The 16,001-nt window shown below is 40.1% G+C and overlaps 1 protein-coding gene across 2 annotated transcripts in view; it reads left to right on the top strand.

Annotated features, from left to right (window-relative positions):
* The window catches only part of map1ab (microtubule-associated protein 1Ab), a 71,291-nt gene that overhangs the window by 36,528 nt on the left and 18,762 nt on the right, over nt 1–16,001 (top strand). The window contains exon 2 of one of the 2 annotated variants that reach the window (XM_029114917.2): nt 519–546. The exons of the other annotated variant lie outside the window; for it this stretch is intronic. The gene's annotated coding sequence lies outside the window, so the exon portion shown is untranslated. The remainder of the gene's footprint in view (nt 1–518; nt 547–16,001) is intronic. 2 annotated transcript variants of the gene reach the window in all.

The following is a 16,001-nucleotide window of genomic DNA, read 5'->3' as shown; positions in this document are numbered from 1 at the left end:
TCAGGCTGGCAGGCTAGCATTTTGAAAAGTAACAAACTGCACAATAATGAACATACAGTATCTTTTTCACAGATCTGTGCCAAGAAAAAACACACATGATCTACATAAAACTAAATGTGTGAGGGGGCAAGCTAATGTACATTAGATCCACCTGTTTGGGTGCTCACTAGCGAGCTATATCATTCTCAGTCTACAGCTTCACTGAGCTTTGTAGAGCTTTTAGCTGTCTTAGGGAGGCTGGGTAATGCTAACATATGGTAAATGCTGTGAGCTGACTTAATAGTGAATATTCAGCCAAAGGCTACTTTGCTGAGTCATAGTGGCCACTACTACCCACTGCTAGGCCACACAGTCTAATTCAATTCCAGTGAATTTGGGAGAGCAGTGAATATGGGAGAGCAGTGAATTAGGAGAGCAGTGAATTTGGAAGGGCAGTGAATTTGGAGAGCAGTGAATCCCTCTCAAAATGACCTGAATCCTTCTTTTTAATGGGAACGTGATTGGTGGTGAAATGTCAGAGACAGAATGAGGTGACTTCTACACAAGGTGAGATCACTTTTTAGAACCGTTGTTTTTGGATGGGACATTTGAATGAGTTGGTCATATGACTGTTGTTCCACTTACAAAAAAGTAATTATAAATTAATAGAATAGTAGGGTCATTCAATTCTAATTAATGTATTTCTGTGAAACTGGGGGATTGAAATAATCATATACATTAAAATCTGGACCTGCCATTCCACATAAGCTTGATAGACAATAGTGTTCTGCCAAGTAATGTTTTGAGGCAATTGGCAGACGCCCTCAGTCAGGTGACCCCACTTCATCCAGTGTTAATCCACTTCTAATTGTTGGAAATGTTGCGATTAACGCCGTAATTATGCATGTGTGATGTGCTACAACAGTTTACTGCATGGATTCAAATCTGTGCAATCTTATAGCTACTCAACAGGGTTTTTAATTCCTAATCTGTCAGGGTTCGGGAATTGGTTTGAAACAAAGAAGCAGTCTCACACTCAGATTAGTAGTGCTGGTTCAGGAGCTGGCCGGCATGTATGTCTGGGGAAATATGTTGGAACTTATGTAATCACAGCCTGAGACCTCATTTAGATCGACTGATTTGTTGAAGTGCAATCTATGAATAACTACAGGATAAAAACTCACAGACATGCACAAATGCACACACATGCGTGTGCACACACACAGCAGACACACATAGGCCATCAGGCGACATCTACTGCCAGGCCGTCAGACTGTTAAACCAACTGCGTATCTGTCGTTCCTTCTGATCTTTGCTTTAGATCCCATTTGCACACTCACACACATGAAACTCAGACTGCAGCTGAATCATGCACGCACTTGGTCACACACACTCACTCACGCACACAAACTCAACGTTGTTGTCCCATGTCCATTGTAAACACCAGTGCTCAACACTGGTCATGTTCCATTTATTTACTGTTTATTTGTGTACTTTTGGACAGTGTTATTTTAGCTTGATATACTGCATCTCCTATTTTGGATTATCAATTTGTAACTTGGTGCTTGCGTGGGCTTTCTCTTGTTTTATAAGTGTTACTACTTTCTTTATTTGTTATTTATCTGATATAATGTGTAGGAGACCAGTACAATGTTGAAACATTTCTTTTAGTCTAGCTTTACTTGCTAAGATGTGTAGCTAGACCAAATTCAGTCTGATGTACACAGGCTAAGATGGGTGTGGCCAAACCAAATTCAGTCTGATGTACACAGGCTAAGATGGGTGTGGCCAGACCAAATTCAGTCTGATGTACACAGGCTAAGATGGGTGTGGCCAGACCAAATTCAGTCTGATGTACACAGGCTAAGATGGGCCCTCAAGCAGACGCCTGCATTGAGTTTTATCATTAGAGTTTTAGATTTAGGAGGAGTTAATCAGGTATTAGTCCACTGAGAAACTACTCAACTGCAACAGTATGAAGAAGATTAGATTACTCTACTTACTGAGTAATTATTATGTAAATGCAGTACCTCTCAAATCAGCTTGAACTGTTTCACTGAGGCCTATATGAAGAATTTGTTTGGTAAGAATTGGGTCACAGACTGAACCGTCTTAAAGGTGTTTCTTCTGAACCATAAAGGGATAGAGAATGATTAGGCATTTTAGTTCCAAACCAGACTGATTTATTACACTTGTCACTGATGTCTGTCTGATGAATAGAAGTTATGGCAGGTGCAGCTAAATGCTTGAGTTTCTGGCTCTAAAGCTGCAGTTCAATGTCTTACACTCAGCATTTTACATTTTAGGTAATTTAGTAGACACTCTTATTCGAAACTACGTAAAGGAGTGAACGCATACATTTTCATACTTTCTCCTACTTGTCCCCTGAGGTGTTTGAAACAACAACCCTGGCGTTGAAAGCACCATGCTCTACCAACAAAGCAACAGCACATGGAGCCAGACAGTGGCCGGAAAACCTCCTGTTGAACCCAGTAGCTGTATAGTAGGGGCAAAATTGTCATTCGTTTTAATGCCCCAATGTGGTTCAGTAACGCTGTGCTGTAAAATGAATGTGATGAAATCACAAGTATCTCATTGTTGCAGTCTTTCCCATAGTCAAGCAATTTATATGCTATCCCAGTGCTAGGTACTCTGCCTATCGGCCAGAGGTTCTGAGTAGGAGGAAACTTAAGATTTGAATAGTAAAATATAAACAGTTTTATCTGACATCTGAATTTGAAAATATACAAAAGACTTTGCAGTTCTCTTTTCTGTTATTATTTCTTTTTTCCAACTTTCTTCATTGTTGTTACTTCATGATCTCAGATCCAGTTGGATCACTATCCAGTATTTCAGTCTTGTGCACCCATCAGTACCATTCAAATCAATGGGTAAAGGTGACGTGGAAATGAAGGACTAGCTGCCTTTGATTTGACACTACAAAGGAAGGAGGTGTGGCTATAAGAGTGCAGTAGCAAGCAGTCTTTTGCTGGGGATTGGCCCTTTCTGCCTGCTGTGCTGGGATATGGTGGGCCAGTTTTCTAAAGCTTCTGTGATGTGCAGAGTGTGTAGGTGTCCCCATTAGATGAGATATCTTTCTCTTTTTTTCCCCCTTGGTCTCTCTTTCTCTTTCTATCTGTCTTTCTGTCTCTTTCTTTCTCACTGTCTGTGTCTCTCTCTCACACCAGGAAGAGAGTAGGCTCTCCTTCTAGGTAGGTTCAAGAGAGGGAGGTGATGACTGGGGGATTTATAGCGATCTGCCTTCTCACTCTCTGCAGCATCTGTCAACCCCCCTCCTCCAGCATCTCTGTAGTTTTTTTTCTCCACGTAGGGCATGTACGCACATTCACACACACACACACACCGACATACGCGTTTGCAAAAACATGCTTCTTGTCTGGTCTTTTCTCTTGGTAGGAAGAGAGCGAGTCATGAGAAGCAGGGAGAACGATTAGGAGGATGAGCGAGCAAGTCTCGGTACAGACAGACATTATTGCTGAAAACAGGCATATTGAGCTGGGGCGATGAGGCCTCACCTCCCTTCTGTTCTCCTGACGCGGTGCAGTACAGCAGTAAACATTGATCCACGACCCAAGGCGTCTGTTCCCAAGGCTTCTGTTCCCAGCGGTGCCGCATGGTCACTCTGCCTCACCTCTTCATCCTAATCTAAGTTCTGCTGACTGCGCTTGGAACTCCAAGCATCCAATTTGCCTGACACCCTTAGGCCCATAGAGGAACCTGGGTAAGCAAAGATGATCTTTTCTTGGGAGATCAATGTACTTGCACTTCAGGCTACAGCGTCGCCATTCTCCTCGAAGATACAAAATCATTCGGTTTGCCACGTGCCGATTGTGTTATTGTCTTGAGTGGCAGCCATTCTCAATTGTCTGGTTCTCAACTGAAAATGCGTTTTAGTCGTTTTTGTGTCTTGCGTTAGCTTTCATATTCAAAAACATCCCTTAAGCCTAAATAAACGTATAAATTCCGACCAGGGACTAAATCCAGATTTCAAATCCTACAAGGGACAAAACATATAGGGCTGGGAGCTTTGCATAAAGAACAAAAGCACTGAAACGGTACTCCATAGTCTACAAATAATTGGCCGTACATATTTTACATAGCATTGAACAATCTAAAGGGTTTTTGTTCTAATGACAAAAATTAATTAACTCAATAGCGAAACCAGTTTAACACCAAATGCTTTTTTCTGACTGGAAATTATTTTTTATTTCGATGGGAAATTCGACCTTACTTTGTTTTCTGCACTCAGAATACTGAAGGTTTTTTGTCCAGGAATACGATTTGTAACATAGGAAATGACAGAGAATTCCTGCTTTTTCAATCTCTGTGTGTTTTCTCACCTTGAGTGATGTTGCCATGGTATCACTTGTCATTGTGTAAAGGTCACTGACAAGCATTTTTCATCATTCTTCTTCCCTGGTTGTTTTTATTTGACCCCTTGACCCTGTCTCGGATTTCTCATCACGAGGGATGACATGTCACTGTGCTTCGACACATTTGTGACAGCCATTTTATAATCATTACTCTGGGGTTTTTGCGATGGCTAGCATAACAAACATATTGACGGGATCACAAGCATATTTTTGTGTCATTTAGTGAAAAATGCCCAAGATGCAGAGGATGCTGGCTGTGTGGGCTGATTAGTTGGGGTTACAAACACAGCATAGTGGATGCAATTAGCATTCATTACCAACTTCATATTGTTTGCGTCCTGCAGCCACATGTAATTCACTTCATGAGTCTTAATCATTTTATGGAGGAAATCACAACAATTATCTGATTCAAAATTGTGTAATAACTGTTCCATGTCCCCTGGAAGACTTTCATGTAACAGGCAAGCTGCTTAGTAGGCTGCTTAGATGTAAAACCAAACAAGGGTGAAGGTAAGTGTTGATGTTGTAAGCGATGCGGTATAACAAGGGTGAAAGAGACTGTGCGGTTAGGAGAGATGGGGTGAGAGATGTATTGGCAGTGGGTCTATGAGAACTCTGTAGGCAGTGGTGATGTCATGGTTGGCAGTGTGGGCGCAGTGTGGGCAGCCCAGGCCTCTAGGAGACAATGACACAGCACCAATCCCCTGGTGCTCTTTCTCTGGCTGTCTGTATCTAGTTTAGCTTCTCTTAACTCTCTTTACTGCCTGCCTGTCTGTCCTATGTCTCTACCACCTTACACCCTATCTTTCCTGTCTCTCTCTACTTACAGCCTGTGTGTCTGTTTGTCCCATCTCTCCTTCCTTCTGTCTGTCTGTTTGTCTCATCTCTCCTTCCTACTGTCCGTCTGTCTGTCTCATCTTTCCCTCTGTACTGTCTGTCTGTCTCATCTTTCCCTCTGTACTGTCTGTCTGTCTGTCTCATCTCTCCCTCCTTACTGTCTGTCTGTCTGTCTGTCTCATCTCCCCTCCTTACTGTCTGTCTGTCTCATCTCTCCCTCCTTACTGTCTGTCTGTCTCATCTCTCCCTCATTACTGTCTGTCTGTCTGTCTCATCTCTCCGTCCTTGCTGTCTGTCTGTCTGTCTCATCTCTCCCTCCTTACTACCTGTCTGTCTGTCTCATCTCTCCCTCCTTACTACCTGTCTGTCTGTCTGTCTCCTTACTTCTATCATTATTTTACCATTACTGATGTTGCCTCTGTTCAGTTAGTTTCATCCTAACCAGTGAGTGAGAAGAATTGGCTGTCAGCGTGAGAGCATTATGACGCCAGCTTAGCCCATCTACCACTGTTGGCCTCCTGGAGTTTGTTCTGGGTCTGATTCTAAAAGTGAGAGGCCTTAGAAATAGGAGCCATTTTAGTGTTGCCCTGCCTGCTCTCCTCAGGTGGTTATCTGGGTGCTGTTCATTAGACACTAATTAAAACAGAAGTGAAATGGAGTAAAATAGGGAGTTACTATCTGAATTTGTAATTGTAATTAATTATAAATGCCCAATAAATTATCAACATATTCTTGGACTCTGGTGATTTGGCCACAACCACAGCCCAGTCGGGCGTCTGAGATTGGGACTAGAGGGCCCAGCTGCGATTAACGTAGAGAGGCTTTAACTAGCTTAACAACACAATCCTCTAGCGTTGCCAGATCACAGGACTATGATTACGGCCAGGAACTGGGACATACACTTCCTGTTTGCATTCAAGATGCATGGTGTCGAGCCAATCAACACCCAGGAAATGGATTGCTGGTGTTTAGGGATGGCTTGTTGAAGAGAAACAGTTAGTGGCTATACTTGAAAGACACTGTTAGTCACACGTGTGTAGGTTTCCAGTACAAATGTAATATCAAGATGCAAAGAGTATTCTTTTTAGCATATCACTTAATCATGTTGGGTCAGGTCTATTCAATAGATTTCTATCTTCCATGGTCGGTCTATATGCGGCACTTACAACGCACTGAATAAGCCCATACAGGGTTGCAGAAGGGTGTGGTTAAATGCTCCATTTTAAAGGAGCCATTTAAATATACGAGATTTGCAGTGCTGATAGGATATACCAATGATTCAGCATGTGATACTGGGGACTAAATGAAAACGTACTTTCAATTAAATTGTTGTAGTTGGTGGTCTGTGAAGCTTGTGTAATGACCTTTTCACAAGTACTAGTGCCTGGACTTCTTTAATTTTACGGTTAATTCGATTCAATCAGATCAAGTGTTAACTTGTTTTGGCCTTCATCCACATACTGTAGTGGCTATTTTGTCATTGTTGGAGGTGTAACTGTTCTTCTGTGTCCCCAAACACTCCCATTTTTGAAGAGGTGATGCTATGTATGCTATGTTTAAGATAGAAACAATGACAACAATGCATGTTTTCATCAATCAATTAGCAACAGCTATAAAGGGGAACAGAGGTGCCGCCAACAACACCTTGCTATTGCAGTGCCAGCTCTAGCCGTTTGGGGCCCTAAGCAAAATTTGAGTTGGGGCCCCTCTCCCTTAGCGGTCCGGGACCACCTAGTAGTCAGGTGCCCTAAGTGGCCACTTATGTCACTTATCCCTAGAACCGGCCCTGTCTGCCTGTGTCTACCAGCGTTGTCTGAATTATTGTCACATTTTATTGCATGATTAAATTACTGTCAATAGAAGAAAAAACACGATTGGCTTTAGATTATTTTTGGTTTTCGTTAGTTATATTTGAGTGTTGGTTTCCATTAGTTGTTTTCATTTTAGCTCACTGGATTTGTGCATGACAGAGATCCTCAAAAATGACTTGAAGGCAGATCTGCCATGAAGACAGAAATGTTTGTTTGTTTGGATCAATGGAGAAGGCTGAACTTGCATTTGAAACTGGCTGAATGCTCTAAGTAGACACCTGACCTTAACACTTACCTGACCTTAACACTTACCTAAGCCTAACCATTTTAGAATTCAGATTACATTTAGTGATTTCAGAGATGGAATGTAAGCTTCTCCATCTCCAGTTAGTAAGTTAATCACATTAAAATTCTACCTTCAGGACATGTTTGAGTAGGTAAAACGCATGAATTTGTAAAGCATTTGAACTGTGTTCTTAAACTGTAGATGTAGCTGTAGCCTTAATAGCTGATAGTGTTTATCTGTACAGTATTTAGGGTTCTGGAGCTCTAAATACACAGCGCCCACTGTCTGCTAGAGGCTTAAAAGCAATTGGAAAACCTTTTATCAAATAATCCAACAAGACACACAATGAATCTCAAACCAGCCCTTATCCCATTGGCGGGTGAACCAAGGCCTGTGGGCCAGAGGCCATTCTATCCGGCCCACACTACGTATAAAAGTAGTTTTGAGGGGAAGTAAAACATTTACTCACCGGCCCATTCTTATACATCTGAATCTGGATTGAAATTATTCAGACATTATAATGTACCTACTGTATAAATCTTTTAATTATTGCTGTTTTCTGAACCACAAATCATATATGATGAACAAATTACAGAAACAAATGTGTGACCCTCCATTTAATTTCAAAATCCTGATTTTGAAATTAAAAAGCCCCAAGCCCAAAAGATTGCCCTCCCCTGCTCTGTCTACTACTCACTGTGCTCGGAGTGCCCTCCATGGTCACATGATTCTAAGATATGATCTGGAACACCTTGCATTTCAAGTTGGCCTTTTATCAGTCAATCAAAATACAGTGAGGTGTGTCATCTTGGAGCAGCATTTCTGATGCTTGATCATGTAAACTCTATTATTACATCTAATCTAGCCTGAGACAGCCACTTCATACTACTGAATAATGTTCTATAACATTTTTCATCATAATGAACAAGTTTAATGAAGCAAGAACTGCTTATTTACGTGGTTCGTGTAGAGAGACAGCTTTACTCTATGCTCACGCAGATGACTCATGGCATAACATGGGGTGAAGTGTTGTGGGAGATGATTGATCTGTAGACTAAGCTGATTAAACTAGTGGTTGTTCTACTGGGATTTTTACACAGATTTCTTATTTTGCTTAAGGCCATGTTGGTTGAAGTTTACCACCAGACATCACTTGAATTTGGGCGGAATTATCTGGTAACAGGATTCCACGTTGCTGTCAAAACTCAGATGGTGACATGTAATAAATGCATGTAAGAAATGCAATAACTTTGGGACACACTCAAAACTTGAATTATGCAATTCATGGTCCACTTTTAATGAATAAACAAGCATGAAATTCATGTTTATGTATATCATAGTATGAACAGGAAATAGAAAGCAGAAAAGTGGACAACCTTGGGTAAATTTTGCTGTTTACTGGTTTATAAAATTTTTATTTTTTTGATGAATTACAATAGTAAAACAAAATGTGAAGAATACACATTCTACACAATTTGATATATCTAATGTCAAATGTTACAGGTTCTGATCTGTTCAGATCCACTGGCAGTCTCTCCAAACTTCTTGGTTCTGATCTTCGGAACAACTAGAAGTCCAGTGCAAGAGGCTCTGAGGGCACATATCTTAAACGCACATCAGACATGTATTCAGATGCAAGACCATGTGGTACTTTAAAATCAATAAGGATATTTTAAAATAAATTCTGCAACTAACAATCCAATCCTTCCAACCATTCAAGTGCTTGTCGGCACACAAGCTGCTGCATTTAGAAATCACTGTCATCTTTTTTTTGGAGACAGACAGAATAGCAGGAAAAACAAAGATGCTTCTCACTGTGGGCTTGCAGATAAATATACATTTTGTTTGTTTTTTTTAACAAAAAAGATTTTGGCATCAAAATGTAGGTCAGTCAAATAATCACACCCAGATTTTCAGCCTGATGTGTTCCTTCTAGTGCCAGAGATTTTAAACAAGCTGCCTGTTTTTGATTCTTAAGGCAGATGTCCAGACACCAAGTTGTATTCTGAGTTCTACAGATCCGTAGTACACGTTCTTGTATTTTTCACAGGTCTGCATTTGCAAGGCTGTAGGGCATTTCAAGGGGGGGAGATGATTTTAGCTTTATCTGGGTTCCCTGCCCTGCTTGATCAAAGCACACTGTTTGCTGTTCGGCCATCCATGCTGATATCGGATTCTTTACCGGGTCAGTTGAATGTGAAATAATTTGATGGAGAGTGGAAGCTATACCAGCTTTTGAGATGTGGCTTGCTTTGGTGGTTTCTAATTAGCTAGCTATCTGGCTTAACTAGACATTTAGTTTGTAGGTTACTATTTGAAATGTTGATGAGGGTTATCACTCATTGTTCCACCTTAAGATAGTTGTTTGCCTTGCGGCCTTTGTGGAGCAATAGGTAATAATGCTTTGTGGGTGACTGTTGTAGCCTTCAGAAGGTCCCTGGTTTTGGGTAAAGAGAGGCACAGATATTAATCCAGAGTATGGTGTTAATGCATACCCTACTCTGGGTACTATAACAATATCTTGTGAGTGGAAGTCATTTCTTGATGTCATCAATGAACCGCCAAAGGCACACCCATTGTCTGTTTTTAAATTGCAAAATAGTCTGATTGTTTTTCATGCCTCCAAGTCAGCCTTTAAGATATTGTCCCATTGGCCTCAGTAGGGAATTAAATCTCATTAGCGGAATAAGATTAGCGGCAATAGCCCAGTCTTCATGTGCCCTTTCACTCTACTTTTATTTACTCCGATGGGGTGGCATGGATTAGATGGCCCAAGAAGGCATTAGGTACAAATGAGATACTTACTCTTCTTACACTCGGTTACGTAATGGACCACTTTTATCACCTTGTATCAATGAGTTAAGTGACTGGAGTAAACATGTCATGACATAGTTAGGTTACCATCTTCAGGTGTAACTCAGATATTTGAAGTAGACTTCAAGTAGACAGCTCTGTACCATTATGTTGTCTGTGAGAGCATGGACAGCGCCATTGAGGCCATCTTTCTCCATCTCTGTGGAGCTACTGTATATCTAAAGCATAGCTCATTGAAATGCAGACCAGCCATCAGTCTCACCCATACACCCCTCGCATTACTACTTGAACCAAGCCTGAAAAATGGCACCTGAGAGTTCATTTATATGCAGGCTTATGCTGTAGTTCTTTTAAAGAAGTGAATGCATTAGATCTCCCTGAAGATTGATGGTTTGTGTGTTTTGTGTCCAGGGAGCTGGGGTCATGCACAGCCATACACTGCTCTGTGATGCTGTATGTGTCTCATGCCCTTGATAGTAGTTGTCCCTTGGTATCTGTCTAGCCATTACGGGAGAAATGCTAAGCCTCATACCCCCGGTCAGTTTCTAGTGGCAGCTATATGGAACTAGGTGGTGGGTTGATAGTTACACTGCCATTCAAAAGTTTTGGATCACTTAGAAATGTCTTTGTTTTCCATTAAATAACATACATTAAATTATTTTGAATAGGAAATTCAGCAAAATGAAAATTCATCGACAAGGTTAGAAATAAGTTGAAATAATAATGGTGTCCTTCAAACTTTGCTTTCATCAAAGAACCCTCCTTTTGCAGCAATTAAAGCCTTGACACTGTAGTTATCAATTTGTTGAGGTAAACTGAAGAGATTTCACCTCCTACAAGTTGGATTGGCTTGATGGGCACTCCTTAGGAGGAAAGGGGTATGGCATGGTGTTGCAAAATGGAGTGATGGCCTTCCTTGTTCAAGATCCCTTTTACCGGGTACAAATTTCAGATTTCACCAACACCAAAGCACCCCCACCAAAGCACCCCCACACTTGACAGATGGCGTCAAGTACTCCTCCATTATCTTTTCATTTGATCTGTGTTTGACAAATGTTCTTCTTTGTGATCCAAACACCTCAAACTTAGATTTGTCTGACCACTAACACTTTTTTCCAATCTTCCTCTGTCTTCTTTTATCCATCTTAATCTTTTCATTCTATTGGACAGCCTGAGATTTGGCTTTTTCTTTGCAACTGCCTGGAAGGTCAGCATCTCTGAGTTTCTGGTCATTTTGAGCCTGTTATCAAACCCACAATTGCTGATGCACCAGATACTGAACTAGTCTAAAGAAGGCTAGTTTTGTTGCTTCTTTAATCAGCACAACCATTTTCAGCTGTGCCAACATAATTGCAAAAGGATTTTGTAATGATCAAGTAGCCTTTTAAAATAATGAACTTGGATTAGCAAACACAATGTGCCATTGGAACACAAGAGAGATGGTTGCTGATAATGGGCCTCTGTACACCTATGCAGATATACTATAAAAAATCTGCCATTTCCAGCTACAATAATCATTTCCAACATTACCAATGTCTACACTGTTTTTCTGATAAATTTTACGTTATTATAATGGACAAAAATATTATCCTACATAGCTTGTCTACCTTCTTTTTAAATAGAGTGCTAATTGGTTTTCAACTCTTTTGTTTCAGTGACAAATCTATTTCCTGGTTTTCCTTCTTATAAACATTTAGGCCCATTAACTGATTCATTTCAACCACTCAGTCTAGAGGACTGTGTCATGATTTATTTTTCTTTCCACAACCATAGGTGTCAGTAATGATGTCTGATTGCGTCAACATGTGATTTTATTATCGTGTGTATGCTCTGATGAAGGTAGGTTGACCGAAATCTCATATTGAAAATGTGCCGAGATCTTCTGTTTCTCCTTATGCAACCAACATGATGACCAATATGTTTGGAACATCTTACCGCAATATTATTCTTATACAAATCTTAATACGAATAAAAACATGATAATTGCATCTTAATATTGTGAGGGTATCGTATAGTGAGGTCACTGGCAATTCCCAGCTTAAGGTACAGTTAAACAGAGCTCCTCTGAAGACCTAAAGCTGGACAATTTTAGATGTTATATTTTATAATTCCTTAAAGCTCCTCTTGGTCCCTGACTGTTTTAAATGTGGAGCAAGCTATATGGAGCAGTGCAGTGGTTGAGCCATGGTTGATCATCAGATCAGTGCTCTGTTTTAGTTCCTTTTAAACAGAGCGCTCTCATTTCCAGAGTTCAGACGTGGGTATTTATATCAAGCAGGTCAGCTGAGGTAAAGCAGGACTGGGAAGAGTAACAGTGAGTTCTGTCTGAAAAACGACCTGGTGTCCTCTAGGTCTTGGAGTGCTATATGGAGAGTCAAGTCAAGTGAGTTTGGCTCTAAGAGTTTATTATCCCTGAGGTTATTTCAACCTCTGAATCAGTAACACTTTAGTTGCTTACCTCGGGAGTTTGTGGTTTGTGCTCTTCACTGGCTTCTCATTTAAGGTCTTATGAAATATGTGTGAATGTAAGTATCAGTGGGTGGTACGGATGTTTGTGATAATGGTTAGGTGACTTCAAGTGGGATTATATCCTATGTTGACTACCATACATTTGGACCAGCCTTTTACAGAGATGTAAGGACACAAGCTAATGACATGGTAATTCATTCCTCAGTGAGCCTCTTTGATATTGCAAAAACAGGTCTATTGCTGAATGTGTGAGGGAGGCTGCTTCCGAAGTTCAGAGCAGTTAACAACTTTTTAGGTGGCAGGAAATGTGAAAAAGTGGGGCGATCATTAATCCCTTACTGGAATTGGAGAGGTCGGAGGATACTGAATGGGAAACTCGACCACCAAATACATTTACTTGGTCTTTTTCAGCCTATTTGTACCGACTGTATTTTCGAAAATGCCTTTGGTGAGATGTCATTTTCCATGAAGTGGGATGCTTACTCTATTTTTGGGATGTTAGAGGGATGAATAGAGGAGGGGAACTTGGCTGAACATTCTGCTCTTCAAAATGGACTGTTTAAAAACGTCAAAGCTGAGAAACAAAGCAGTCTGAAGCATATTACAGATGCAGGCCTGATCATTGAGGCTTTAGTTTTACAGTGTTATTAATCGTCACAGTGGAGACTTACAGCGAAATGGTTATATAATTTCTATATTTTTAACTGACTAGTCCTTAGTCCATACTCTTGATGACTTCTATATATTTATTATTATTATTATTATTATTATTATATTATGTATAATATGCAATGTCTGTACATGACACTGATTATTTAGTCATGAGACTATATTGACTTAGTGGTACCAATGTCATAGGCCTGCTTACTGTCAATTTTACTGTGCATTGTTCTACAGCATTAGCGGTGCTTATTCAGAGACCTATCTCAAATATGGTACTGTGGTAGACATTTGCTGCAAACTCATTTCAGTGAGGATAGGATTACTGGACAGTCATGTTATAAGTTTGAGTATGGATTTTCAGGCATGTATTTGGATAATGTTCTTCAGAGAATGTGGGTGTTGAATTGAGCTGGAGCAGGTTGCCCAGATATTGCAACAGATTCAAGTTCTACTTAGGCTGAAACCAGTGAAAACCACACACTTTCAACAGTATGTGTTTCTGCATTAAATGTAAAAACATTTGTCATAACTAATTTTGTCACATTATGTATTTCTTCACAAATGTTAACATTCATCTTCATGAAGACTTACTTCAGAAACCCAAGTATTAAAGGCAGCATTATAAAATAAACTGTAGATTTCAGTTGTTTAAGTACAAAACATTACTTATGAAATTGAGCCAGCCACAATACATGCAGTTTTCACTTAAAGATGAACACACAAACAGTACTTTTGAGAACATTTTCATTATTCATCCAGTTGGGAAATGCATATAAATTTTTTTTTTGCAGTATGTCAATTTGATGTTTTACAGATAGGATGGGCTGTTTGCCTGACTCATATGTACTTAAAGAGATCCTGACTAAATGTATATTTTCATTGTAATGGTGCCCAATGTTACAAACATTTAATATTACATTTTAAAGTGACTATACTTGTTCCAAAGGGAATATCTGTCTTTAAGAATTTGGAATGTAAGTTTCTTTGGACTTGAACTTCCAAACCTCAAATTTTGCACAACAGAAAATATGATTTTGTTTATTTATTTGTTTATCAGCAGCAACCAAACAGCAGCAATTTCTGGTATGGTAAATATAGACATTGGCCACCGGATGGTGCCAAAATTGTTATGATCTCATCTTGAAGACAGTGGTGTTCTTTTATGTTTTATCACTTATAGACCCTTCACCAGGTGTCTTTAATCTTTACCAGACACTTAGCTATAAGTAACATCCTGCTATAAAGGTTTAACTATTCAGATACCCATACTGACCAATAGATCAGCTTCAATACTGAAGATATGCTTCAATTCAACCATTTTAAAGGTGGGGAGACTTTATGGCCACATACATTGACCAAAGTATATAGAATTAATGCTCATTGTCATACAATTAGTCCTAACAACACCAGTGAGTAATTAGCCTGGTCCCTGATCTGTTTGTGCTGTATAGCCAACTACAGTTTTCTTTATTAGGCTGTACAGCACAAACTGATCAGTGTTGTACCCCCCTGTTGTTTTTCTCACCCTGGCAGACTAACAAGCCCCCAACCGCCATCACAATGTCCCAGTCTGCAGTATCAGAGAAGGGTCATTTTGATTTGACAATCAGCTGATGCAGTCTCCCCTCCTGTTTCACCAGAGAAAGCATATTAGTAGGGCAAAGGGACAGGCTGCCTCTCAGGGAATATAATCATTCTCATCCAATCCTTATGCTTCCTGAATCTGATAAATGCCTTTGTTCTTGCATTATAATTACATCTGTGTTTTGAATATTCCCCAACAAGCCCCACTGTATCACCACATTGTATTCTTTGACTGCTTTTAGAAGATATCAAAACAAATGGATGTAGCAACATGCAGAAAGACTTTGGCCACAGTCTATGGGCAGCATAGAGTGAGCTCAATACTGCTTTTCCAATGTGCCCTGGTGAAGAGGGTGTTTTCTTAGTAGCCATTTGCTCTCTGGTAGTCCTATGTAGTAAATCGTATTTGTACATCTAACACATCACTTAGCCCGGACCCAGTTCTTGTCTTAACAACAGCTGTGGCAATTAGCAAAACAGGCCATTTTGTTGGTTCATTCAGTTAGCAGTGGTCAGTCCACCTGAAGCCAGGCCTAATCTCCTTTCCTCTCGCACAGACTAATGCTGCATTGCGTCTCATCGTAAAACACATATGCTTGTTCTGAGTAATGATGAGAGATTTGTCCATTTCCATGGCAACGGCAACAAAGTGAGCTATATATTCTGCCTGGAGTGCTTTTCTTCTGAAATGTTTCTGAATTATTCCTAAAAGATGAATATCCTTTTTTATTTTATGCCCCTTGCGGTCTTATGAACTGGGTGGTTTGAATTCTGAATGCTGATTGGCGGGTTGCCTCTATATGTAATGAATATGGCTCAAGGTGGCCAATAAACCACAGGTCAAGTCTGTTCTTATGTACGACGCATTGCGGAATGCCTGGACACGCCGCTTAGTTGTGGTATATTGTCACAATCCCCAAATTGCCAAAGAGAAATATCACTCCATGCATTTTCATGCTTTATTTGACAGAAAAATAGTTTGTTTGTGCTGGATTCGAACACATGCAGTAGATGTCCATGGTTGGCAGCGACTTATACCAGTGGAATTCTCAAGGCAGTGTGTTGGTTGTTTAATAGAATACTACCAAAAAGTAGTAGTTCATGCTGGTTTCTCTGTGGGGTTGGAACGATATAACCATTTAAAAAATATATATATTCCTTCTA

Source organism: Esox lucius, chromosome 19 (assembly GCF_011004845.1).
Source record: "Esox lucius isolate fEsoLuc1 chromosome 19, fEsoLuc1.pri, whole genome shotgun sequence".
In the NCBI taxonomy this organism is placed as follows: domain Eukaryota; kingdom Metazoa; phylum Chordata; class Actinopteri; order Esociformes; family Esocidae; genus Esox; species Esox lucius.
Note: the sequence above shows the minus strand (reverse complement) of the source record. Positions and strands in the feature narration are given on the sequence as shown.